This window comes from Tupaia chinensis, unplaced genomic scaffold (assembly GCF_000334495.1).
Source record: "Tupaia chinensis unplaced genomic scaffold, TupChi_1.0 Scaffold000635_1, whole genome shotgun sequence".
Taxonomy (NCBI): domain Eukaryota; kingdom Metazoa; phylum Chordata; class Mammalia; order Scandentia; family Tupaiidae; genus Tupaia; species Tupaia belangeri.
In genome coordinates this window covers 161869-187266 of record NW_006160155.1, presented here as the reverse complement: position 1 = coordinate 187266, position 25398 = coordinate 161869, and the positions used below count along the sequence as shown (strand labels likewise).

At 37.1% G+C, this 25398-nt stretch overlaps 1 protein-coding gene and 1 pseudogene across 1 annotated transcript in view; one reads left to right on the top strand and one right to left on the bottom strand.

The window, feature by feature from the left end:
• Positions 1-25398, bottom strand: part of ADK (adenosine kinase) — a gene marked incomplete at its 5' end in the record, with an annotated part of 331594 nt that overhangs the window by 224599 nt on the left and 81597 nt on the right.
• Positions 9546-19474, top strand: LOC102480341 (AP-4 complex subunit sigma-1 pseudogene; annotated as a pseudogene).

Genomic DNA, 25398 nt, shown 5'->3' with positions numbered 1-25398 from the left:
ATCTCTGCAGTATACTAGGGAAGAAGGTAAGCTAGAAAAGAACTAGAAAGGCTTCAGACTCAAACTCCCAGGTACAAAGATGGTTTAGGGTGAAATCCTGGACTGAAAAGTGGCTGGGGTGGTTATACTAATGTTTATATTACCAAATAGCCCCTCAGACCCTTTTCCTGACAAGTACTCGGGTATAAATTTGCCCAAGAAGAAAATTCCAGATCCTCATCTTCCTTAAAGAAACTAGGCAGTGGGGCCAGCAGGTTGGTATGGTGGTTAAGGCGTTGGACTCCCACATGGCCAACTGCAGTTTGAGTCTTAGACCTGGTGGCTTGCTTTCTCACTTTCCCTCTCACTCTCTCTGGTCAAAATTTTAAAAGGTCACATGTCGTACACAGCGTATTTATATCACTCTTAAATATAAATAGACAATCAGTATTAACAGATGTTTGAGAAGAGTATACCAAAAAATGAAGATACAGACCACCACTGCTGTGGTGTAGTGATAAGTCAAGTGTCCTGCAAGCCTGAAAGCAATATGGTCAACTGCAGGTTTGGATCCCTGAGCAGACCTTAAAATATGCTGGGTATGTGGGACCAGCAGATGGCATAATAATTACATTGCTGGACTCCCATGTAGTAGACTACAGTTTGAGTCCCAGACCTGGCAGCTTAAAATTCATGCCGGGCACGTGTGCGTGCATGTCCAAAATCCTGAGAGGAGAATGGTAAAGGGATTGTGGAGTGGCTATCCCACCTGGGGTGGTGGTGGTTTTTTCTCGCTTTCTGTCCCTGTCTCTCTTCAGAGTACCAATACCCTATAGCAAAAATCTCTCTCTCAAAAAAAAAAGAAAAATGCTGGGTATGCATACAGATGTCTAAGACCATGAGGAGCTACAGGGTTGAGGAAAGGGGATTAAGTTGTGATAAGACTCTGTCAAGAGCATTTCTCTCCCTAGAGCTCTTGTTATTCTTAAAAAAAAAAAAAGAAGACAAAAAAAAGAATTCCAATAAAACAAAGAACACAACACAATCAAAAAAGTTCAATTCTATTTAAAAATTGACAAGAACTGATTTACTGTTTAGATTTCTAGAAATATATATACACTCATACATATGTATATACACATACACACACACACGTGTGTGTGTATTTAGAGAGATTTTTATTATGGGGTGTGTGCGTGCTTGCTGGAGAGACAGAGAGAGATAGAGAAACAGAAAGCGAGAAATCACCCCATGGGGGTTGGCCATGCTGCAATCCCTTCTCTAGTCTCCTCTTAGAATCTTGGCCACGCAGGCACATACACCCTCTGTGAATTTTAAGCCACTAGGTCCAGGGCTCGAACCACAGTTGACTACATGAGAGTCCAGTGATGTAACCATTACACCATCTGCTGGTCCCTAGAAACCAATAAATTAACACAATGATTGAAAAGAGACCCACATTGTTGTTATTCACCATAAAATTTTAGAAAACTAGAATGAAGACATATTATGCATGCTTTTAGAGAAAAACTAAATCACAACGACATTTAGAAAAAAAGAATGGAATTAGACTTCTCAAAAACACTTGAGGCTAGAACATAACAAAGTCATGTCTTTGAGATTAAGAAAATAAACTATTTTTCTAGAATTCCATATGCAGCTAAATTATTAATCTAGAGCAAGAATAAATGGGACACTCACAGACATATTTAGGTCCAAAATATCTATCTCCTGGGACTAACAGATGGGGTAATGGTTATGCTGCTGGACTCCCATGCAGTCAACTGTGGTTTGAGTCCAGGACCTGATGGCTCAAACTCACGTTGGGCATGTGGAAGTGTGTGCCCCAAATCCTGAGAGGTGACTGGCAGAGAAGGGACTGTGGCATGGCCATCCCTGCTAGGGTGATTTCTTGCTTTCCGTCTGTCTCTTAGGCAAATGCTCACGCCTTATAGCGAAAAATCTCTAAAATTAAAAAAAATTAAAAATTTAACTCTGGAACAGGCCTAAGCCAGTCCATAAATCAGTGGTTAAGCTCCACATTGGGAGCTGGATCCCAGTGAACTTCAGAGTTTGATTCCCAGCCCTGGTGGCTTGAAAAATACACTGACAGATGTGCTTGCGTGCCCAGAATCCTGATGGAAAGGAGAAATGGAAAAAAGAGGAAAGTAGCATGACTACTCCTTGTTAAGAGGTGCTTGCGCTCTCTCTTTCTAGCAAACACATGCACTCTCTGGCAATAAAAAAAATATGATCTTCCTTGTGTTCTTTCTTGTCTTTCTTGAAAGCTAATGGAGGGTGATGGAAACCGTCAAAGCAAGAATTTAAGGAAAAATACATGGGACTCTAGAAACTGAGGATTTAACACAGATCAGATGTACGGGAGGTGCAGGATGATGGTGACGGAAAGTCTCAGGTAAAAGCTAAAGTACAAAAATGAGGGGCCCAAAAGCAACACCTGAAAGATAAGAAAAAAAGCCTAGAGGTAAAATGTAACTGATAACTAGTAGGTTTACCTATGCATAAAATAAATGAGAAGCTTTTGGAAGTTGTGCATAGAAGGGTCCAAAGGTACAAAGAAACTTGAGGAAATGAAAGATGAAGGAATTCTAAATTCCAGAAGAAACAAAATTTTTAGACATTAAAGAACACAACATGTCTCAGAAATGAAGATATACATAATCATGCTCATGATGAAAATGGATTTATCCAAAAACGATTGGAGAATTACTGGGAGAGAGGGCAAAATGTTTGTGATTAGGAGAGTTCATTGTTTATCTTACCACAGTAAGGAATCTAAAATGGATGGATTCAGAGATTGAAATATAGAGGTGGGTAACAGAGGAATTGTTGCATTGACTGTCAGAGAAGAGGGCAGGCAGGGCGTTCCTCTTCTGCACAGTAAACCCTTACATACAAGATGAGTTAACTATGTATATATATTATTTGAAAATATTAATTTAAAGAACCTTTTAGAATGAAAGCAACCATACATAATTCCATTTCGTCAGTACAATGTACTGAATCAAAACATAATTTATTACACTGCTATGTTTTTATTAAATGACCACATTATATCAAGAATGTTAAATACTCCGTATCTGTGAAGTACACTGCAAATACATTTTTTGCAGTAAGTAATCAAAGACTGCCTTAGGTACATAAAAAAGATACAAATATGAGAGCTACCTTTTCTTTCTTTCTCTTCTCTTATTTCTTTATGAGAGGGAGACAGGGAAAGGAAGAGAGTTGGAGACAGGTATACAACCTTGCCTGGTATGTTCAGGTGGCCCAAGAATTCAACCTCAGCCTTGACGCAGCCTCCGGCGTCCCAAGCGGAGGTGTACCAACATAGCTGGCCCAAGATGAAGTAAAATATTCGTGGTGGGTAAACAAAAAAAAATTGGTATTTTAACATTCCCTACGACCCTCAAAGATTCTTAAAAAGTAACCATTTCTTCTTGGCTGGTCTGAATTGAGCCAGCCTGGTCTCCCTTTTTTGAGAATGTACTTTGCATTGCTTAGTCAAATAGTTTCTATACAATCTGTTAAACAAAGCAAAACATTTATTTACCTATCAAATAGGTACTTTTATAATAAAAACTGTAATCCCTAATATCTGTGCTAAAAATGGTGCCAAATCAATGTATTATATTCTATACTGCATCAGTTGGGTATTATCATCCTCATCTTACATCAATGAGATTCATTTTACAGACATAAAAACTGAGGTTAGGGGCCAGAATGTGGCATGGTGGTGAAGGCGCTATACTTCCACATAGACCACTGCGGCTTGAACCCTGGAACTGTTCTTGAAAATCACACTAGATGTGTGTATTTGCGTGCATGCCCAAGATCCCAAGAGGAGAATGGAGAAGAGATTGCAGTGTGGCCATCCCCTGTAGGGGATCATTTCTCACTTTCCTTCTCACTGTCTCTGTTTCTCTTTGGCAAGAACATGCACCTTATGGCAAAACCCTAAAAAGCCCCCAAAAAGAAAAAAAAAATAAAAAATCAAGGCTATTCGAATAGCAACTACCAAATGCAGAAAAAAATGACAGCATTAAAAAAAAGAAATCACCATTTGGCAAACATCACAGTAATAACTGTTACAGTTAAAAATAAAGTAACGGATGTCTGGGGCCGGCAGTGGGGCAGTGGTGAAGGGCGTTGGACTCCCACGTTTCTGACCGTGGTTTGAGCCCTGGACTTAGAGGCTTGCTTGCATTCTCTTTCTCTTTTTCTCTTTCTCTCTCTCTCTCTTCAAATTAAAAAAAAATAAAGTTAAATACAATAATTCTTAAAAAAAATAAAGGATGTCAAAACTACTGTGTGGTTGGAAAAGTCATGACATATTTTTTTATGTTTTTTTTTCCTATGCAAAAATGCATCATGACTTTTCTGATGACCCAAGAGTATGTGAACATGAGATGAAAAATAGGGTATTTATATAGTCTCAAAGCATTTTTTTTCTTTTTTGGGAGAGGTTTTTGCTATAGGGCATGTGTGCTTGCCAGAAAGATAGACAGACAGACAGAGAGAGAGAGAAAGAGAAAGTGAGAAATCACCCTCCCCCCCCAGGGGGATGGCCACGCTGCAATCCTTCTCCTTCATTCTCCTCTCAGGATCTTGGGCACGCACCAACCCGCACCCGGCGTCAGTTTAAGTCACTGGGTCTGGGACATAAACTGTGGTTGACTACATGGGAGTCCAGAGACATAGCCATTATGCCAACTGCTGGTCCAACCTCAAAGTATTTTCCCACAAGGTATTCATTAGAAAGAGAAAATGCTAACTTGAAGGTTGTAGAAATCTAAAAATATCATCTTGCAATAAAAGGTAAAATCATCAGTGATATAACAAAACACATATCATGAGCCTTCTGATATGAGGAAGGACACGTAAATCATTTAAATTTAATCATGAGGAAACATAAGACAAATACAAATAAAGGTACATTTTGCAAAACAGTCTGTACTTATCTATTTTTCTTTTTTCTGTTTTAAATTTGCAAATGGCATATCTGTTCACCGGCGAAAGAAAGAAACAAAGTGAGAAAGTCCCCCTTATGATCACGACTCAATCCTTTCTCCATTTCTTCTTTTGGGATTTTGGGCATACATGAACACAAACCCCATGTGTTTTTCAAGCTGCCAAGTCTGGGACTCAAACTGCAAAGTTGGCCATATGGGATCTAGTTGCCTTAAACACTATGCCACTAGATGGTCCAAGTCTGTATTTTTCATTGTTTTTCCTTTTTCTTAAAAAATGTTATAGGGCATGTGTGCATTCCAGAGAGAAACAGAGAAACAGAGAGAGGGAAAGTAATCCTTAGGGAGGTGGCCACACCACAAATCCTCCCTTCTCCTCTTGGAATTTTAGGCACACATGCACATGTACCTGCTGGACTCGAACTGTAGAGTCAGTTATAGGGGGTCTAGCCACCTTAAATGCCATGCCACCAGTTGTCCCTAGTCTTTACTTTTCACAAACCTAAAAGTCATTAAAGACTGACTAATATTAAAGGATACTAAAGAGTCATTACAAATATAACATGATCTCAAGTTGAATCTAAGAATGGGGCCAGCAGGTGGAATGGTGGTTGAGGTGCTAGACTACCACACAGCTGACTGTGGTTTGAATCCTGGGCCCGGTAACTGGATTTCTCACTTTCCCTCTCGCTGTCTCTCTTTGGTGAACACACATGCCCTATAACAAAACTTAATAAAGTGATGAATAATAATAATAAATAAATAAAATAGTTTTTGAAAACAATGAAATAATTTAACTTTTGTTTTGCTATAAAGGGCATGAGTGGCATAATTGAAAGAAAATCTGAATAAAACTTCTAGATAGTAACACTTCAACCAATGTTAATTTTCTATTTTTCATAATTATACTGTTATTATACAATGAAATGTTCTTCTTCTTTTTTTTTTTTTGCCTTTGCCATAGGGCACGTGCACTAACTGGAGAGAAACAGGGAGAAAGAGAGAAACGGAAAGTGAAAAACACTGTGGGGAGATGGCCATGCCACAATCCCTTTATCCTCCATCCTCCTCTTGGGATTTTTTGGCATACACGCAAATCCCCCTGATGAAGTTTTCAAGCCACTGGGTCTGGGACTCGAACCATGGTTATCCATGTAGGAGTCCAGCTCTTTAACCACCATGCCACCTGCCGGCCATGAAATGTCCATTTTTATTTTTATTTAAGTTTATTTCTTTCATGAGACAGAGAACAGATAGTGAGACAGTGAGTGGTGGGGGCATCCTCAGAGTCTTCATGCCCTGATTTGCCCAATATCAGCCAGACTGGATCATAGGTATGTGTGCACATGTCCCGTATGCTTAGGGAGGCCCTAGGACTTGAACTTTTCTTATGTGAGTCCAGTGGCATTAGTGCTGTCATCTCCTGGCTCCACACATGTTCATTTTTAGTAATTACATACAGAAGTATTTAAGAGTAAAGAAACATTCTTTTTACAACTTACTTGTAAATGATTCAGGAAGAAAACTACACATACATACATGTACGTGTTGCTTAGCAATGGAAATACGTTCTGAGAAATGAATTGTTAGGCAATTTGGTTGATATGTGAGTATTACAGAGTGTATTTAACACAAATGTAGATGGGACAGCCTACAACATTACTAGGCTATATGGTATAGCATATTATAACCTTACGGGACTACCCTCATATATGTGGTCCTGTCATTGACCAAAAAGTCCTTATGCTGCACATGACTATGCACGATAAATCAAATTGGGCCAAATGTTAGCACATGGGAATTCATCAAACAGCTTTTGTTAACTTTTCTAAAAGTGTGACATTTCAAAATCCAGAATTTAAAAACTCAACCAATCTTGAGGTTTGTTTTGCCCACATTTAAAAGGTAAAGAACTGATATTCAGGGGTGGGCAGGTGGCGTAGTGGTTGAGGGCACTGGATTTCCACATGGCCAATGGTGGTTCGAGTCCCAATCTGATGGTTTGTTTCTCACTTTCCCTTTCTCTATCTCTGTGGTTAAATTAAAAACAAAAAACAAACAAATTAAAAAAAAAACCCAATAATAACAAATGGAATTAAATAATTCTTTTAAAAAATAAATAACTGATATTCATACTCCTTTTTCCCAACTTCAAAGCCCCATACTCTTAACCATAACAATATTACCATTTATAGTTTCAATGGAGAAAAAAAAATCAGACAAACACACATACACACACAAATCAAAGAACTCAAATAAATAAATATAGACTTCTAGTTCCCTTAGTTACGAAAGATAAGTTGAAAATGAAAAGGCCGCTTATCAAGTTCTTGGTTAAGACAAAACAAAAATACAGTCAATTTTTATAAAAGTATAGTAAGATTTAGCTTGTTGTCTACTGGTTTATGGCACGAATTACTACGACCTTTTTAAAAATACAAATAGCATAAAAAACCAAGTGGTCAAGCATTTTAAACCAATCTTCCAGTGGAAATTATTTTTTAAAGTTTAGATAAATTAAGTGTGGTAAAATCTTAGTAATTGTCAAATCTCAGTAATAGATAGGGTTTTTAAGAATATAGTTTTTGAGCTCTTCTTGTTAGTGGCCTGAGGTGATCTTTGAAATGGTTTGCTATTCACTCCACCCAGAGAACCCCACAAAGTCATGCAAATCAAGAGGCTCAAATCTTCCTGTTCACCTTAAGAACACTTGTTAAACTGCCCAGGCCATCAAGGGTATGCCTATTTGAAAAGCCACCAGGTATCTGAAGGGTGTCACTTTACAGAAGCAGTGTGTGCCATGCCATCATTACAATGATGGAGTTGGTAGATGTGCCCATGCCAAACAGTGGGGCTGGACACAAGGTTGTTGGCCCAAAAAGAGTGCTGAATTTTTGCTGTACATGCTTAAAAAATGCAGAGAGTACTGCTGTTAAGGGGTTAGATGTAGACTCTCTGGTCATTAAGCACATTCAGGTGAACAAAGCACCCAAGATGAGCCGTCTCACGTATGTACAGAGCTCATGGGTGGAGTTACCCATACATAGCTCCCCCTGCCACACTGAGATGATCCTCACTAAAAAGGAGCAAATTGTTCCTAAGCCAGAAGAGGATGTCACATAGAAGAAAAAGATATCCCACAAGAAACTGAAGAAACAAAAACTTATGGCACAGGAATAAAGTCAGCATAAAATAAATGTAGATAAAAGAAAAAGGAAAAATATATATATAGGTTTTGCTTTTCTGTGTATGTTTGAAAGCTTTCATAATAAAATTAAAATGTAAGGAAATAGATGAGCCAAGTAAAGACACTGTTTACTCAATAAGCATTGATATTTCTATCACTCACATCTTACATGAACAAGGCACTAAAAAGTGGCACTGTAAGATCTTTATCTCAAATTACAACTAGCAAGACTTTTATAGGAATAAATAGCTCACACAGATTTTTTCATTGTATCTGAGCAAATTCAGTTTTCAAGATTTAATTGATAACAGATAATTGCTTGCATATTACTAAAATCTAACTATTAGAGTTCTTTTATTTGGGAAAAGGGGACAACTGATGGAATGGTGAAGGCAGCTGAATCGGCCTTACATGGCTGGCTGCACCGTTTGAGTCTCAGACCTAGGAGCTTCAAAAACATCATGGGTGCATATGCACTGTGCCCCAAATCCCCAAAGGAGAGAGAAATGGAGAAGGGACTGTGTGACTGACCATCTCCTATAGGAGATGCTTTCTCACTTTCCTTCTCTCTCTCTTCAACGAGAACGCACAGCCTCTGCCAAATTGTTATTATTTTTAAATGTATTGCCAGGGGTGGTGCCTGCACTTGCTAGAAAGAGAAAGTTTCCCTGATGCCAGGGGCATGGCAATATGGTAATCCTTTTTCTTCCACTTCTCCTTCCTATTAGGATTTTGGGCATACATACACATGTACGTGGTGTGTTTTTCAAGCTGCTGGGGCCAGGATTCAAACTCACTGGAGGCAATGTGGGATTCAGCTTCCAATGCACAAGGATTAAAACCCATTGCTACGAGGCCAGACTCTTACCGTTAAAATTCTACATAGGGCTATTATTTTGAGTGGTTGATATGTACGATATTTTTTTAAAATAAAAAGACACTACATTCCATAGAAAAGTACATTATTGTGTACATGGAAAAGTACACAATCCTTACAAATAGCACATAAAAATTAAAATAATCACAGATCTCCAAGGTGAAAATCTGATGTGATACCTCATACCTCAGTATATATAATAGCATTTCCATCTTAAAAAGCAATGAAGCAATGTCTGAGTTACCATGAAAAAAAAAATCAATAGGATTTTCAAGCTAGAAGAGGCCGTTGGGAACATCTTATTCGATATTTCTGGGTAAAAGCTAAGACAAAGATCAACTAACTGACTTGTCCAAGGTTTAGAAAAAAAGCAAAAGAAAAACAAAAATTTCTAATCAAGCAGAGATGAACAGTTTTCAAATCTTTGAACTTTGAGCCCATTTCAATTAAGAGATTTAGGTACAAGACAGAGGAATTAATATTTTTTTGTTTTGTTTTGTGTTCTGGCTTCATGGAGGTAAGTGTAACTATTAAAGCCTAAATTAGGCTCCAAAACCTTGTTCTGGGAGAACAAATACTGCATAGGTATAAAATATTTCTGATACCTTCCAGATATAAAGAGAGAATGTAAAAAGACAAACGATTGCATTTTTTACTACAACTTTCTTCTCTGTTAGTACATTTGTGATTATAAATCTCTGGCGATATTTTGTGGGTTAACATAGTTCTACACTATCATTAATTATATAACACATACCATGTGTTGAATCTATTCAAAGTTAGTATATAGGTATTTTTTACAAAACAGCTTTGATAAAATCAATATTGTAATGAATGCGTAATGAAATTTTCTCAAACATTTTTATCTAATTTGGAAAATCTTCTCTTAAGCATTTTAAAAACATGCTTATTTTCTTCCCTATTAAAACCCAGATGCCACTGATTTGAAAAGAAGGAATAAAAAGAAGGAATTTGGAAGTATATAGATTGTATTTGGCATCATGATTCATTTTTAGAAATATTGGCTAAATGTTCTAATGCTTTCAAAATATGGGCTCAACATTATGAAAGACAAAGTTGATGTGGACTTTTTGTGATTAAAAAAAAAAATCCTAAGAACTCAAATTATTTTATATGACTTTTAAAGAATCTTCAAGTAAAGGTTCCAAACTCCAGTATACCACTCCTACTTATGTAAGACTTTTCCTACATCTGCTGGTTTCATTGAATTAGACATAATAGTATGTCCCAGGTCTAAAAACATCTGTAAATGCCATTTAAACAGGATAAAATCAAAACTGGTTTGATTCTGTGACTTACCATTTAGTAGTTTTGCACAGATTCAGCCATCGTACTGTGATACAGTTGGAATAAAAAAATTATCCCATTTTTCTCTGTGTCTGGAATAATAATAGGTTCTAAACATTTTTAGGACCAGGTATATTCCTATTACAAAGAATGCCTTGTGAACAGAATACTACCAACAAAGTACAGGATGGAAAAAAAACTAAGTTTTTAAAACAAGAATTTAACTGAAATCTAAACATTCTGATTTTGTTGTTTGAGTTTGCTATAGGGCGTGTGAGCTTCCTGGGGAGAGACAGAGAGAAAGGAAAGTGAGAAGTCACCCAAGGGAGATGGCTACAAAGTAAATCCTTCTCCTTCATTCTCCTCTAGGAATTTTGGTCTCACAGGCATAAGATCCCAGCATATTTTTCAAGCTACTGGGTCCAGGACTTGAACTGTAGAATCAGCTATGTAGGTTCCAGCATTTTGACCACCACACCACTTGCTAGCCCTTGGCTTTTAAAAAATTGCCAGAGGGTGTATACACTCTTTTAACCCTTACTAAACCCTAGCATATAGGTACTATTATTACTGTACTTGATATTTAACAAGATTGAAGCACAGATATATCAAATGATTTGTCCTAGATCACGCATATGTTAAGTGACAGAATCAGGGTTTGAATCTGGACACTCACTAAAGAGCCTCTATGATTAGCTACTCTACATCACCATTGAAATAAATGGTCAATACTCACCTTCTGAACAAAGCTAAATGTGGAATCCCAATTAGATCAGTTAAATGTCTTTGTGCTTTGGGGCCAGCAGGTGGCGTGGTGGTTAAGGCAGCTGGACTCTCACATGGCTGTCCATGGTTTGAGTCTCAAGCCTGGCAGCTTCCTTTCTTACTTTCCTTATCTCTGTCTCTCTCTAGTTGACTTCAAAAAAATAAAATAACTACAATGAATAAAATAATCCTTAAAAAAAAGTCTTAGTGCTTTAAAAGTCCAGTTTACATTAGCATTTAGAAATAAAGATGTAAAATTTTGCAGATGCCGTCATTTCTAACATCTAAATTTTTTAGTTTTTAAAACTTTTTTTGGGTAAAGAATTATTTAACTTTATTTATTTTAATTTGACCAGAGAGGGACAGAGTGAGAGAGAGGGGAAAAGTGAGAAAGCAAGCCACCAGGTCCAGAACTCATACTGCGGTCGGCCATGTGGAGTCCAGCACCCTTAACTACTGGGCCACCTGCCAGCCCTCCTTACATCTGAATTTTTAAAAATTACTTTTTAGAAGAGGAAATAACACTACTATCTAAGTAAATAATATTTTCTGAAAAAAAAAAATTACCCATTAAAAGTTTAAAAAATATATATATATCTACTGTGTTCATTTACTACTACTAACATACTTTAAAAAATGTATTTATTAGGCTAGGTGGTGGCTTGGTGGTTAAGGCAGTTAGATATCACATTGCTGACTGTGCTTGGGACCCAACAGCTTGAGAAACACATCAGGTGCATGGGCACGTGTGTCCAAAATCCTGAGAGAGACTGAAGAAGGGATTGTGGAATGGTCATTCCTCCCCTATCCCCCATGGGAGGTGCTTTCTCACTTTCCTTCTCTATCTCTCTTATAAGCATACACACCCTACAGCAAACTTTTTAAAATCTGGATTTTTTTTGATTTTTGTTTTGCCCAGCTGTGGTACTGTACACCGGATACGGCTGCTCGGCTGGCTGAGACTCAACAGGAGGCCCAAGTTTTACTCCAGGCTCACCCTAAAAAGCTGAGTACAGAAGGAGCACCTGTACTCAGGAGGATGAGGCAGGAGGATCATGATATATGTAGAGCTCTGTCTAAACCTGCCTACCCCAACCATACACATACAGTATGTTTCCCCTCAACTTTTCTTTTTGAAAACATTAAACCTATAGGAAAAAAAAACAAACAAAACAAACAAACAAAAACAAGACAAAACAAAATGAGTGAGAATGGTGAGATAAACACTCTTAGACCATTTATCTATATCAATTGCAACATGTTTCCACAAACATACACCATTTTTTCCCCTGAAAGATAGTAAAAAAAGTTGCAGACACCATGACCTCATCTGACTCAGTCAGTATATATCTCTTAAGACTAGGGACAATTTTCTATATAAACACATTATAATATTATGGAATATATATTCCATATCTAAAATCTCTCAGCTCTCTCAAAGATGTTCCTTATAGCTACTTTCTTTTATCTGCTTGAAAATTTTTGGGTGCAGTTCCAGTCAAGAATCTAGTATTTACATTTGCTTGTCAAGTCTCTTTAGTCTCCCTTAAGCTGAAATAGTCTCCTCCCACCTGCCCTACTTTGTCTTTCACACAGTGGCATGTTTAAGGATTCCAAGCCCTTGTCTTATAGAAATGTACAACAGTAAAGATTAGTTTGAGTCCATGATTAGATTCAGATTAAATATTTTAGGCAATATATATATATATATATATATTTCATATTTCTTACTGCAGGTCATAAGTTAACACATTAATTCATTATTAGTTAGGATGCGATATCCAATCACTAGGCAAGGGTAGATTAAGTCTCCTTTGTGAATGACTAAGTTTAGTGACTATAAGAATTTGCTGGGGGCTAGACAAGAGCAGACATGCAACAGTAACACGGCACCATGTGAAGCTGACCCACCTGGAAAGGTTCTGGGTTTGTTTGTGGAAACCAATCTAATGGAATGAGTGTAAGTATGACCACCATCTAGTATGGCTGAGGCTGGTGGTGCACTATGGTGTGGGGACACTGTTAAATAATTTTTAGATAAGTCAAATAACATGTTGAATGTAAAAGATACTGTCTATATGGGTTTCCCTGTGTTCCTTTTCAAGAATTCTTTTTGCTTAAGTTTATTTATTTTTCTTCCATGGGAAAGAGATCACAAAAGACACACACACACACACACACACACACACACGGACAGGGTCGTACACGGACAGGGTCTTCATGCTGTGATTTACCCTCAGCCAGCCAGGATTAAAGGCATGCATATGCCCACAGTGTATAAGGAAGACCTCAGGATGACAATCCAAGGCCTTCTCATGTGTTCTTAACATCACAGAGAGTAGCATCACTGATGTGTCACCATGCCTGGCCTCTTTTTAAACTACTCTAAAGGTTTTCCTAATTTTCTTTTCTTTTCTTTTTTTTTTTTTGAGAATTATTTTATTTAACTTTATTTATTTATTAAAATTTGACTGGAGAGGGATAGAGTGAGAGAGAAAGAAAGCAAGAAAGCAAGCCACCACGTCCAGGACTTGAACCATAGTTGGCCATGTGGGAGTCCAGCGTCCTGAACCACCACACCACCTGCCGGCCCCGAGGTTCTTCTAATTTTCTATTGGCTCTTCCTTATTTTATTTTTTAAGGCCAGATATTTCAAAGTTTGGGACACACTACAATACCGTGAGGTCTTTTCCAAAGTCTCTGATGGAAAGCTAAACAAAATATTATAGTGTATTTTTTCAAGAAAAACAGGTGACTTAGGGGCTGACCCTCTAGTATAGTGATTAAGTGCAGGGCAGAAGAACCTAATCTCGCATGGCTGACTAGGATTCAAAAACTGGTTCCAGCAGCAATACATTGGATGTGTACACAAACATGCCCAGGATGGAGAATGCTACTTAAACAAAAAGGACTGTGGCATAATCAGGGCTTGCTGGAGGATTCTTTCTCTCTTTCTCCTCTCTCTCCCATGTGTGCACACATACCTCTTCCTGGCATAAAATACAGTAATTTTTAAAATAAAAAAATAAAAGCACACGTGTCCTAAATGAATGTGGTATGTATAAACAAGGTTAAAAAGACAGCAGAGGATCAGCAGATGGCATAATGGTTACCTCGCTGGACTCTCACATAGTCGACCGCAGTTCAAGGCCCAGACCCAATGGCTTAAAACTCATGTTGGGTACATGTGCATGTATGCCCAAAATTTAGAGAAGAGAATGGAGGTGAAAGGGTTGTGGCATGGTCATGCCCCTTTTGGGGGTGATTTCTTGTTGTAAGTCTCTCTGGCACGCTCACATGCCCCATAGCAAAAAATCTCTCTCTTAAATTTAAAAAAAAAAAAAGAAGATAGTGGATATTTTTTGATAGGTTATACAATTTCAGCATTTTGATGACTGGCAGGTGGTGTGGTGGTTAAGGGCTCTGGACTCCCACATGGCTAACTGCGGTTCAAGTCCTGAACTCAATGGCTTGCTTTCTCATTGTCTCTCTCTCTCTCTCTGTCCCTCTCTGGCCAAATTGAGATAAATAAATAAATAAGGTTAAATAAAATAACTATTTTTTTTAAAAAAGTGGCCTAATTCACCATTCTTTTCCCAATTTTAAAGTGCCCAGGTAAAAAAACATAACAGAGGGGTCAGCAGGTAGTATGTTGGTTAAAGGCACAGGACTTCCACATGGCTGACTATGGTTCGAGCCCCAGACTCAGTGGCTTGCTTTCTTGGTTTTCACCCGCCTCTATGGTCAAATTAAAAAAATAAATAAAATAAATAATTTTTTAAAATAATGGAAAATTTCATAAAATAAATACTAAAGATCTTGGGGGACAGCAGGTGGTGCGGCATTTGAGGTGCTAGATTCCTACATGGTTGGCCATGGTTTGAGTCCCAAACACAGTGGCTTGAAAATCACACTGAGCATGTGTACATGTGTGCCTAAAATCCTGAGAGAAGAATGGAGAAGGGGTTGCAGTGTGGCCATCACCCACTGCGGGGTAGTTTCTCACTTTCTGTATCTCTCTGTCTCTCCAGTGGGCATGCACATCCTATAGCAAAAATCTCTCCGAGAAAAAAAAAAATTCATTAACAGTGGATATTACAATATATCATATCTGAATGGATCACTACGCATTGCTTATCCAGGTTTGGGAGTACATATTTGTTGAAACTGTAGAAGTAAAGGACTTTTTGGCTTTTTTAAGTTTCTCATGTCAGTAACATCAAAAGCAACCCAAAGACACCCCTAATGTGAGGATGGAATATAGTATTTTAAGGTACAGCCTTTGTCTTGAGGAGAATGTAGGAGGAAGGGTATCTTTAAGAGACAAAACTACATCTCTCTACCTTCCTAAGGGTCTTTTAATACCAATAACTGCAACGCCGTCTTCTCCCTCTTTCCCAATCAAAGTTACTGCCCACTTGGGACCTTTGAGTAGAAACAGTACTGAATGGAAAAGGGCACTTGAGAAGAGAAGTACAGTTGTACTTTAAGAGTGTAATAAAATACAAAAAGTGAAGAGGAGGAAATTGCCTATACAGTGTAGTGAGAACTAATGAGGAAATGTGGCATAAAGGGAAAAATATAGGGTACCTTGGCTTGAGAACTTGCTGTCAGTGACTAATGAGATATATGACCTCTCTCTACTTTCATAATTATAGTTGTCATACTGAATAGAAATAGGCAAAATTGAAAAATCAACCATAATACAAAAAAATTATATTCATTTGTGACTCCATGACACACAAAAAAATCAGTTAATATGTAATATATAACTTTAAACCAAAATAATAACATTTCTCATGAAAAATGCAAAAAGAAAAATATAAACATTAGTTTCCCATAATCCATTTTCCTAGAAATAGAATGAATGAATTTTACTATTAACTATCAACAATCATAAAAAAGAAAAGACTTCATGTATTATTGTTCAATTATGACATTAGCCAGATAATTCCCTTAAAAACCTTTAGTGTAATGCAGTGATGAGTGGAATAAGTCACAAAATTTTACCTCATCCTTTTGATTCTAAGTATTAATGACTGGGCAATCTGGACTATGAAATCAAAGACAATGGAAAGCTCTGGAGATTAAATAAGTAAGCTGTAACTTCAGGTTAACAAGTGCTGTGGCTTTCTGTACGATCAGCTCAAGACAGGTATGCAGCAATGGCAGCTCACTGTTCACTGCGCAAAGTCTGAAGTACCCTAGCAACTCACAGATTCCTTGACATACAACATTCCTTGGCTTACAACAGTGATATAGCATTAAAAATATGGTTCAGAAGCTAATAAGACCAGTAAAAGCATCCACAAATTTGTTTTAATGCTAAAAGATGCCACTGTTCTTTCCTTGGGTCATTTACCTTAACTGTAACAGTGTAACAGACAAGATAATTATAGCAAAAAAAAAAAAAAGATAGTTGCTAATTACATTGCTGGGTCAATAACCTATACTTAAAAAAGGGAAAATTTTGATTTTTATCTTTTCCTTCTATATCATCCAAGATAAATCATTTAAAAATATGTACATATACCATAGTTGAAATAAATGTGTATATTCATTCGTCATCTTGCTGTTCTTAGATCTATAATTTATTATTTTTCTAGATTAAAGTAGATTGAGGATTTTATTTATTGCATGTAAATATTACTGAATTACTAAATGTTTCAGGCAACAGATATTAGATGAAGACATGACATTTTAGCTAATGAAATAAAGCCATTTATCTTAAATTTTTCTTGCTACAGAAAGAGAAACCTTTAAAAGTGGCCTTAGGTTTGCAAAAATCAGCAACTTTAATCTATCCACTTTCTTTTGACCTTTACACTCAACCTCAAAAAAATGTTCAGCAACATAAATTCGATCTCAAAAGTCTGCTGCAGATCTCATTTTCTGCTGTTTTTCCATTAGGTATTTATGGGACTTGCTAGTGTTACAAGGGACTAGTAAAACGCCAAAGTAATCCTGCAGTTCCTGTGTATGAATTCAGCTTTTCCCTTTGAGATGATAACTTTTTCCCCCTTGCCAAGACCTTTTCAGACTCAAGTATAAAACTAAGACTACAGGTATAATGTTCTTTTCAAGAAGCAGGATGGGTGAGTAGGGACTAAGGCGGGGAGAAAGAAAATTAACCAGATTTAGCAGTTCGTGTATTGAAACAAAATAATTTTTAAGTCATTAAAGTAGCTTGTTATACATTTGCACTAATTGAAATCACAGCATGCTTACAGGATAGAAACTGAATGAAGTGAGTTCTGAAGTTTGAAGATCTCAGCCTCCTCTTAACTGCACAGGAAACCAGCTGCTTCCATTTACGAACTGGATTGAACACATGTGCTCCAGTATACCCGTGACATAACTTGTAACACTATACTTTCAAACAAGTTTGCCAAGAAGGGGGGAGAGGGGTACAAATATGTAAGCGAGACAAAAATCTATCTATACATACATATATTCATTTTTTTTGAATGTTAGTAAGGCAAGAAAAGAACTGTAAGTCATGTTTCCATTAATGTGCTTCTATAATCCATTATAAGATATAACTAATGAAAATAATGTACTTAAAATGAATTCAATCATTATAAGAAATGATCAAAGTATAAGTTTAATTCAAGTCTATGATAAAGAGAAATGTGAAATTAGTCAATAATACCTATCATTTATTACAGACAAGTTACTACAATATTAGCTATGGGACACTAGGCTACAAGACTAAAAGTTTCCATATTTTATATAAAACTAAATTATCTCCATTTGCCCTATCTTAGTTAATGGAAGTTCCATCTTTGACATATTTTTCTCTCTTAAGAATGCTATACATTTACTTGCAAATTATATCCAAAACTTGACTGTTTCTCACCATCTTCACTGTCAATATTCTAGCCCACACCACCATATCTCTAACCAGGATTACTGCAATGACCTACAACTTGATCTCTGTACTTCTATCTGTGCCACATTGAGTTCTTTATCCACATGGAAGCCAGAATAACCCTAAGTCAGGTTATATTTCTCTCCTGTGCAAAACTCTCTACAGACTTTTAATATAGTTCCAAGTAAAACAATAAAATAAACAAAACAAAACCCAAAGTCTTTAAAATGGCCTACAAAGTCTTTTTAATATGTCTCTTAATTCTTGACCTTTACATATCCTATTATTCCTGTTGCTCACACTACACAGTTATATTAACCTCCTGGCTTTTTCTTAAACATGCTATGTTCTTCGCACAGACATTGTACTTGCTGTTTATTTTCAGTGTCTAGACTGTTTTCTTCCCTAATATGCCCATGACTCGTTACTTGGAATTTTTACTTAAATGTTACCTTCATGGCTGAGACTTTTCCTAATGATTCTATTTGAAAGGACAAACTCCTGGGGCTGTCAGTTGACATGGAAGTTAAGGTGGCTGGATCCCACATGGCTGACTGTGAGGTTTGAATACCCAACTCAATGGCTTGAAAATCACGCCAGGTGTGTGTACCTGTGTGCCCAGAATCCCAGGAGGAGAATGGATGAGGAGGGATTACGGCATGGCCATCCCCACTAGAGAGTGATTTCTCACTTTCCTACTCTTCCTCTCTCATGCATGCACCTCCTGGAATGAAAACTCACTGAAAATGATTTATGAAGAAAACTATGGATACACCATACTAAAAGCCAAAATGATTGCCCCGAGGAAGACTGCACCTCTAGCTAGTGAGGGTTAGGGAATGAGCATCTGTGGGAAAGAGGGAGGGAGACTCTAGGAAGAGTTGTTGCCAGGACTCTCAGTCCTGGAGACACACAGATTCCAGTTACAACTAACCCTTCCTCTAACTTTTCAACAATATTTGGAAAAATATTGGCCAGAAAAAAAAAAAAGATAAAATCTTTTCTCATGGTGAACAAACAAGGACAGACCCGACTTTCTAAGTACTATGAACATGAAGATTAATAAGCATACACTTCTGGAAACAGAAGTCATAAAGAGTTGTCTCTCTCGAGCCAGTGAACAATGCTCTTCCACTGAATATAAGGATTTTAAGTTGATCTATTGGCAGTATGCCGCTCTCTTCATTGTGGTTGGAGTTAATGGCTCTGAGAATGAAACGGCTATTTATGAATTTAACCATAACTTTGTAGAGATTTTAGATGAGTACTTCAGCCAAGTGAGTGAATTAGACATAATGTTTAATTTAGATAAAGTATACATCATTTTGTATAAGATGGTGCTAAATGGCTGTATTGTGGAAACTAACCAGTCAAGAACTCTCGCTCCTCTACTAATTCTTGATGTCAGAGAGCTGAATGGAAGGCTCCGCCAGACATCAATTTATAGAAAACACGAATACCACAAAATACATCTCAACATCTGTAGCCTAAAATAATTTAGAAGATCATATTTTGCAAAATTACGTATCCTTCCAAGACATTATAAATACATGTTTCCCATAGTTCTTAAATGGAAAGCAAAACTAAATTTTAAAATAGGCATGAAGTTTTCTCTGTAGTTTTATTTTATAACTGTGAACATTTTCCACACTTCTTTAAATTTTCTTGAGTACCTAAGGAACCACTTTTGCTCTGCCTTCTTTTGCAAATTAAAATCAGAAACAGTGGGACCAGCTGATGGCCTAACGGCTATGTTGCTGGACTCTCATGTAGTCGACCAAGGTTGGAGTCCCAGAATTGGTGGCTTAATCTCACGTAGGGCATGTGGGCGTGCATGCCCAAGATCCTGAGAGAAGAATGGAGGAGAAGGGACTGCGGTGTGGCCATCCCTCCTAGGGGTGATTTCTTGCTTTCTGTCTCTCTGTCTCTGTCTTTCTGGCGTGCGCACATGCCCTACAGCAAAAACCTCTCAAAAAATAAAATTAAATTAAGCAAAATCAGAAACAGTAGGATCATGAGGGGAAGAAAAGCATGGCAGTTCTTTATCAGCCAGTAACACTTTTAAATTGACTTAAATATACATAGTACTTTGTAACATTGTTTTCTGAACACATTTTCCTTAAAAAGTCTTAGTAAAATTTATTTTTAAAAACTTGACTATAATGTGTATTTCAGGAAGACTGAAGAATTGGCACAGGTGGAGGTGTACTGCAATGCTGGAAGCCAAAAGGCCAATCACAAGTGTGGATCCAGAGCTGACCTGAAACATGCTGGGCATGTGTACCCAAGACCCTAACAAGATGGAGGGCTGTGGGAAGGGGATTTGTGACGACATCATGTCAAGAGGTCTCTCTCTCTCTCTCTCACTCACCTTTGAACATACTTACTCACATTCTCTCAAGAAATTAATTAATTAATTTGGAGGAAAAAAAAGAGGGCCAGGGCCAGCAGGTGACATTGTGACAAAGGGGTGGGACTCCCATATGGCCAACTGTAGTCCAAGTCCCGGACCCAGTGGTTTGAAAATTCCACCAGGCACATGTGTGAGCATGCATGCTTGCCCAGAATTCTGAGAGGAAAATAAAGGAGGAGAAATTGCAGAGTGGCCATCCCCTGGGGGTGTGATTTCACTTCCCTTTCTCTGTCTCTCTCACATTCCCTTTGGTGAAAACCTAAAAAAAAAAAAAAAAAGGTGGGGGGCAGCCTCATAAGCTAGCACTTAAACACTGTGTATAGGGAGCCAGTTCTGACGTGGCCAACCAGACTGGTTGAATCCTGACTCCAGTAGCTGAAAAACATGTACCAGGTATATGTGTGCCCCAAATTCTGGCAGGATAGAAAAATGGAAGAAAAAGGATCATGGCATGGTGATGCCCCATTAGAAGGTGTTTTCTATCTCTCATACCCTCTGGCAATACAAAATAATCATAAGGGACATAGATGGCATGGTGGTTACATTGCTAGACTCCCACGTAGTAGATAGCGGTTCAAGTCTTAGACCCAGTGCCTTAAAACTCATGCCGGGCATGTGTGTGTGTGTGCCCAAAATCCCAAGAGGAGAATAAAGGAGAAAGGACTGCAGCATGGCCATCCTCCCTAGGGAATAATTTCTGGCTTTCTGTCTCTCTGACAAGCCTATGTGCCCTAATGCAAAAATCTCTCTAAAAAAATAAATGAATAAATAATTACAAAGAACAAAAAAAGTAGGGACCAGCAGGTGATATGGTGGTTCAGGCACTGGATACTCCCACGTGACCAATCGTGGTTCAAATCCTGAACTTGGTGGCTTGCTTTCTCACTCCCTCTGCCCCTCATGTATGTGTGTGTGTGTCTCTCTCTCTGGACATATTAAAATAAATGAATTAATAAATAAAATTAAATTTAAGTACATTTTCAAAGGGAAGGTATCTTTTGAACTTTTGTTTGTTTCTCTAAAGTAAAAATAATTTAGGAGTTTATGATATATTCACTCAAGTTATGACAGAAACAAACATAAAGTAAAACTCTAAAATAACCATTCCATTAATTTTTTACAGGTATTTTTTTTTTTCTTTTTTCTTTTTTAGGTTACTGCCTTAGAGCACATGCGCTCACCAGAGAAACAGGGACAGAGACAATGAGAGGGATAGTGAGAAATCATCCACTAGGGGAAACAGCTACACCACAATCCCTTCTCCTCCTCCTCCACTCTCTTCCAATGATCTTGGGGATGCAAATGCACATGCCTGGAGTGAGTTTTAAGCCACTGGGTCCAGGATTCAAACTGCAGTCAGCCATGGGGGAGGCCAGTGACGTAACTGCCACATCATCTATTGGCCCCTAGAATCTTACTTTAACAAACCAAGAGTACATCCACAGGCAGTCCTTACAAAGATGAAAGTTTCCAGAAACTGGAATAGAAAGGATAGAGGAAAAAACTGTGTATTATCTACCAAATTATATATATATTATTGAAATGTTTCTTGCTGATCACTGTTCATTAGTACAAATAGTTTTTACAAGTATAATTTTGGAAATGTACAAATAACATATGTATGTAAGAATCTTTACATGCTTATAAGATTATACCTATTCAGATTAATCACAAAAGCAATAATATTTTTTAGTTCAATATAGCTGTTGAACTAAAAAGACGTTTTGCTTATGACATTTACATTACACTTAGGATCTTTGTGTTTTCAAATAATCTAATTTCTAAGAACACTGAAATGTTCTTACATTATATTATTATTTTTGTTTTAAAAATTATTTTATTTAACTTTATTTATTTTAATTTGATCAGAGAAGGACAGTTTTTTTTTTTCTTTTTTCTTTTTTAGGTTACTGCCTTAGAGCACATGCGCTCACCAGAGAAACAGGGACAGAGACAATGAGAGGGATAGTGAGAAATCATCCACTAGGGGAAACAGCTACACCACAATCCCTTCTCCTCCTCCTCCACTCTCTTCCAATGATCTTGGGGATGCAAATGCACATGCCTGGAGTGAGTTTTAAGCCACTGGGTCCAGGATTCAAACTGCAGTCAGCCATGGGGGAGGCCAGTGACGTAACTGCCACATCATCTATTGGCCCCTAGAATCTTACTTTAACAAACCAAGAGTACATCCACAGGCAGTCCTTACAAAGATGAAAGTTTCCAGAAACTGGAATAGAAAGGATAGAGGAAAAAACTGTGTATTATCTACCAAATTATATATATATTATTGAAATGTTTCTTGCTGATCACTGTTCATTAGTACAAATAGTTTTTACAAGTATAATTTTGGAAATGTACAAATAACATATGTATGTAAGAATCTTTACATGCTTATAAGATTATACCTATTCAGATTAATCACAAAAGCAATAATATTTTTTAGTTCAATATAGCTGTTGAACTAAAAAGACGTTTTGCTTATGACATTTACATTACACTTAGGATCTTTGTGTTTTCAAATAATCTAATTTCTAAGAACACTGAAATGTTCTTACATTATATTATTATTTTTGTTTTAAAAATTATTTTATTTAACTTTATTTATTTTAATTTGATCAGAGAAGGACAGAGCAAGGGAGAGAGCGGGAAAGTGAGAAAGCAAGCCACCAGGTTCGGGACTTGAACCACAATTGTCCATGTGGGAGTCCAGTGCCTTAACCACCACACCACCTGCTGATTTCCCTGACAGGGATTTTTAAGGTGGTTTAGAAGGATGTAAAATAAGACAACACACCATGACAAAAATTTAGTGGTAAAAAAGAAGAGAGGGGCTGGGAGGTGGCGTGGTGGTTGGGATGCTGGACTACCACATGGCTGATAAACTCTAAACGTACTATTAAGAACAGATCTTATTTTCCTTGGCCATACCCCAAAATACAAAGATTTTCTTCTTAATAATGTTGAATGACTTTTAATTTTCTCATTAATTTTTCCATGATTCCTACAATAGGTGAATAATTCAGAGTCTTTGTCTAATGTTTAGAAAATTAATGATGACAGCATAAAACTATCCAAAGCAATGTTCTAAATTTGCTGCTGCTTAGGACTTGGTACTCTGGTATAAAAACAAAATAATAAAAAGAAATACCAAAAAAGAATTATAATGTTCTTGAAACCTGTAATGAATCTATGTAAGACTTCAAGCAGACAAAGCTTTTAAAGTCAAGAACTTTAAAAGGCAATAGTTAATCCACATAATAATTCAATAACCAGCAGAGATCCAAAGTCACAACAGATAGCATATCTGACCTATATTAAGGTGCTGGATTCCTACATGGCCGACCAAGGTTCAAGTCCTGGATCAGGTAGCTTGAAATTCAGGCTGGGCATATGTGCGAGGAGAAGGGAGTGCAGGGTAGCCATCCTTCATGGGTGGTAATCTCTCAGTTTCCCTTTCACTGCATGGCCTGCAAGCACATGCACCCTATGGCAAAAACCTTCAAAACAAAAAACAAAACAAAACAAAACAAAAAAAAAAAAAAAGAAAGAAAGAAAAAAAAGGGAAAAAAATTATCCTATTGCTTAGAATTTTTATTGATTTATTTTTGCCATAGGGTGTGTGCACTAGAAGGAAAAGGGAAAGTGAGAAATCATGCCCCTACTTCAGGAATGGCCAAGCCTCCATTCTCCTCTGTGGGAGTCCAGTGCCTGAACCACTATACTACCTGCTGGTCCTTTGTTTTCCATTTTAAAGGTCAATTTATTTTTAGTTAACAGGCTATAATACAGCAAATGAAAATGCTGAGGGACCAGCAGATGGCATAATATTTATGTTGCTGGACTTCCATGTAGTCAGTCGCCTGTGGTTTGATTCCCAGACCTAGTGGGTTAAAACTCAAGCCGGACGCATGTGTGCCCAAAAGCCAGAGAAGAGAATGGAGGAAAAGGTATTATGGTGTTGCCATTATCCCTGGGGGTGGGGTGGTGGTGGTGGTGATTTCTCACTTTCTGTCTCTGTCTCTCTGGCTAGCATCTGTGCCTTATAGCAAAATCTCTCTCTCAAAGAAAAAAAAAAAAACAATTATTATTGTACAACAAAAATGTAGTAAAGATAGGATATACTATTATTAGGAAGCTAAGATTCGAAAAGCAATATTGCAAAAATGTTTTACTAGGTTTTACTGTAAAATATATGCATACTGAATTTACCATTAATTATAATGTTACAGCTGTTAATACAAATCTGAGGAAGTAGATGAAAAAGCAGAAGATTAAGCTCCTACAAAATGTATGAGTTCCAAATCATTAATTATATTGAATATCTACTATGTGTAATGCTTTATGTCAGATAAAAAGGTAATATATGTTTGTAAGATGTTATGCTTCTGAAAAACAGGATTGGGGGTCAGCAGGTGGTGTGGTGGTTTAAGTGCTGGACTCCTACATGGCCAACAGCAGTTTGAGTCCTGGACCTGAGGGCTTGCTTCTTACTTTTCTCCTCTCTCTATGTCTCTGGAGAATGCATGTGCCCTATAGCAAATTAAAAAATAATAAATAAAATTAAATAGATAATTCTAAAAATATAGGATTAGTATTAAGATAGGGATATCTAAAATATCTCACATTTCAAATCAGATTGAAACAATAAATTGAAATGCAAAAGGTATTGCCAGGGCTTTTTTCCTTGCCAAAATAATCAAAGCCTTTATTCTGACAATTATAACAACACAGGGCTACATAAGCCATTTAGACTTCAGAGATAAGAAAGTTGCAAAACAGAATAAATGTGCAAATCAAATTAGATGTTAGCCACATATAAAACTACAATTAAATGAACTAGAATGGGTTCTAGAGTTCTATATCACAGTAGGGTAACTATATTTAGTTACACTGTATAAATAAAAATAGCAATAAGAGATTCTGAATGTTTCCAACACAATAATGATAAATATTTGAGATGATGAAATGCTACTTATCCAAATATGACTGTTTCGCATTGTATTT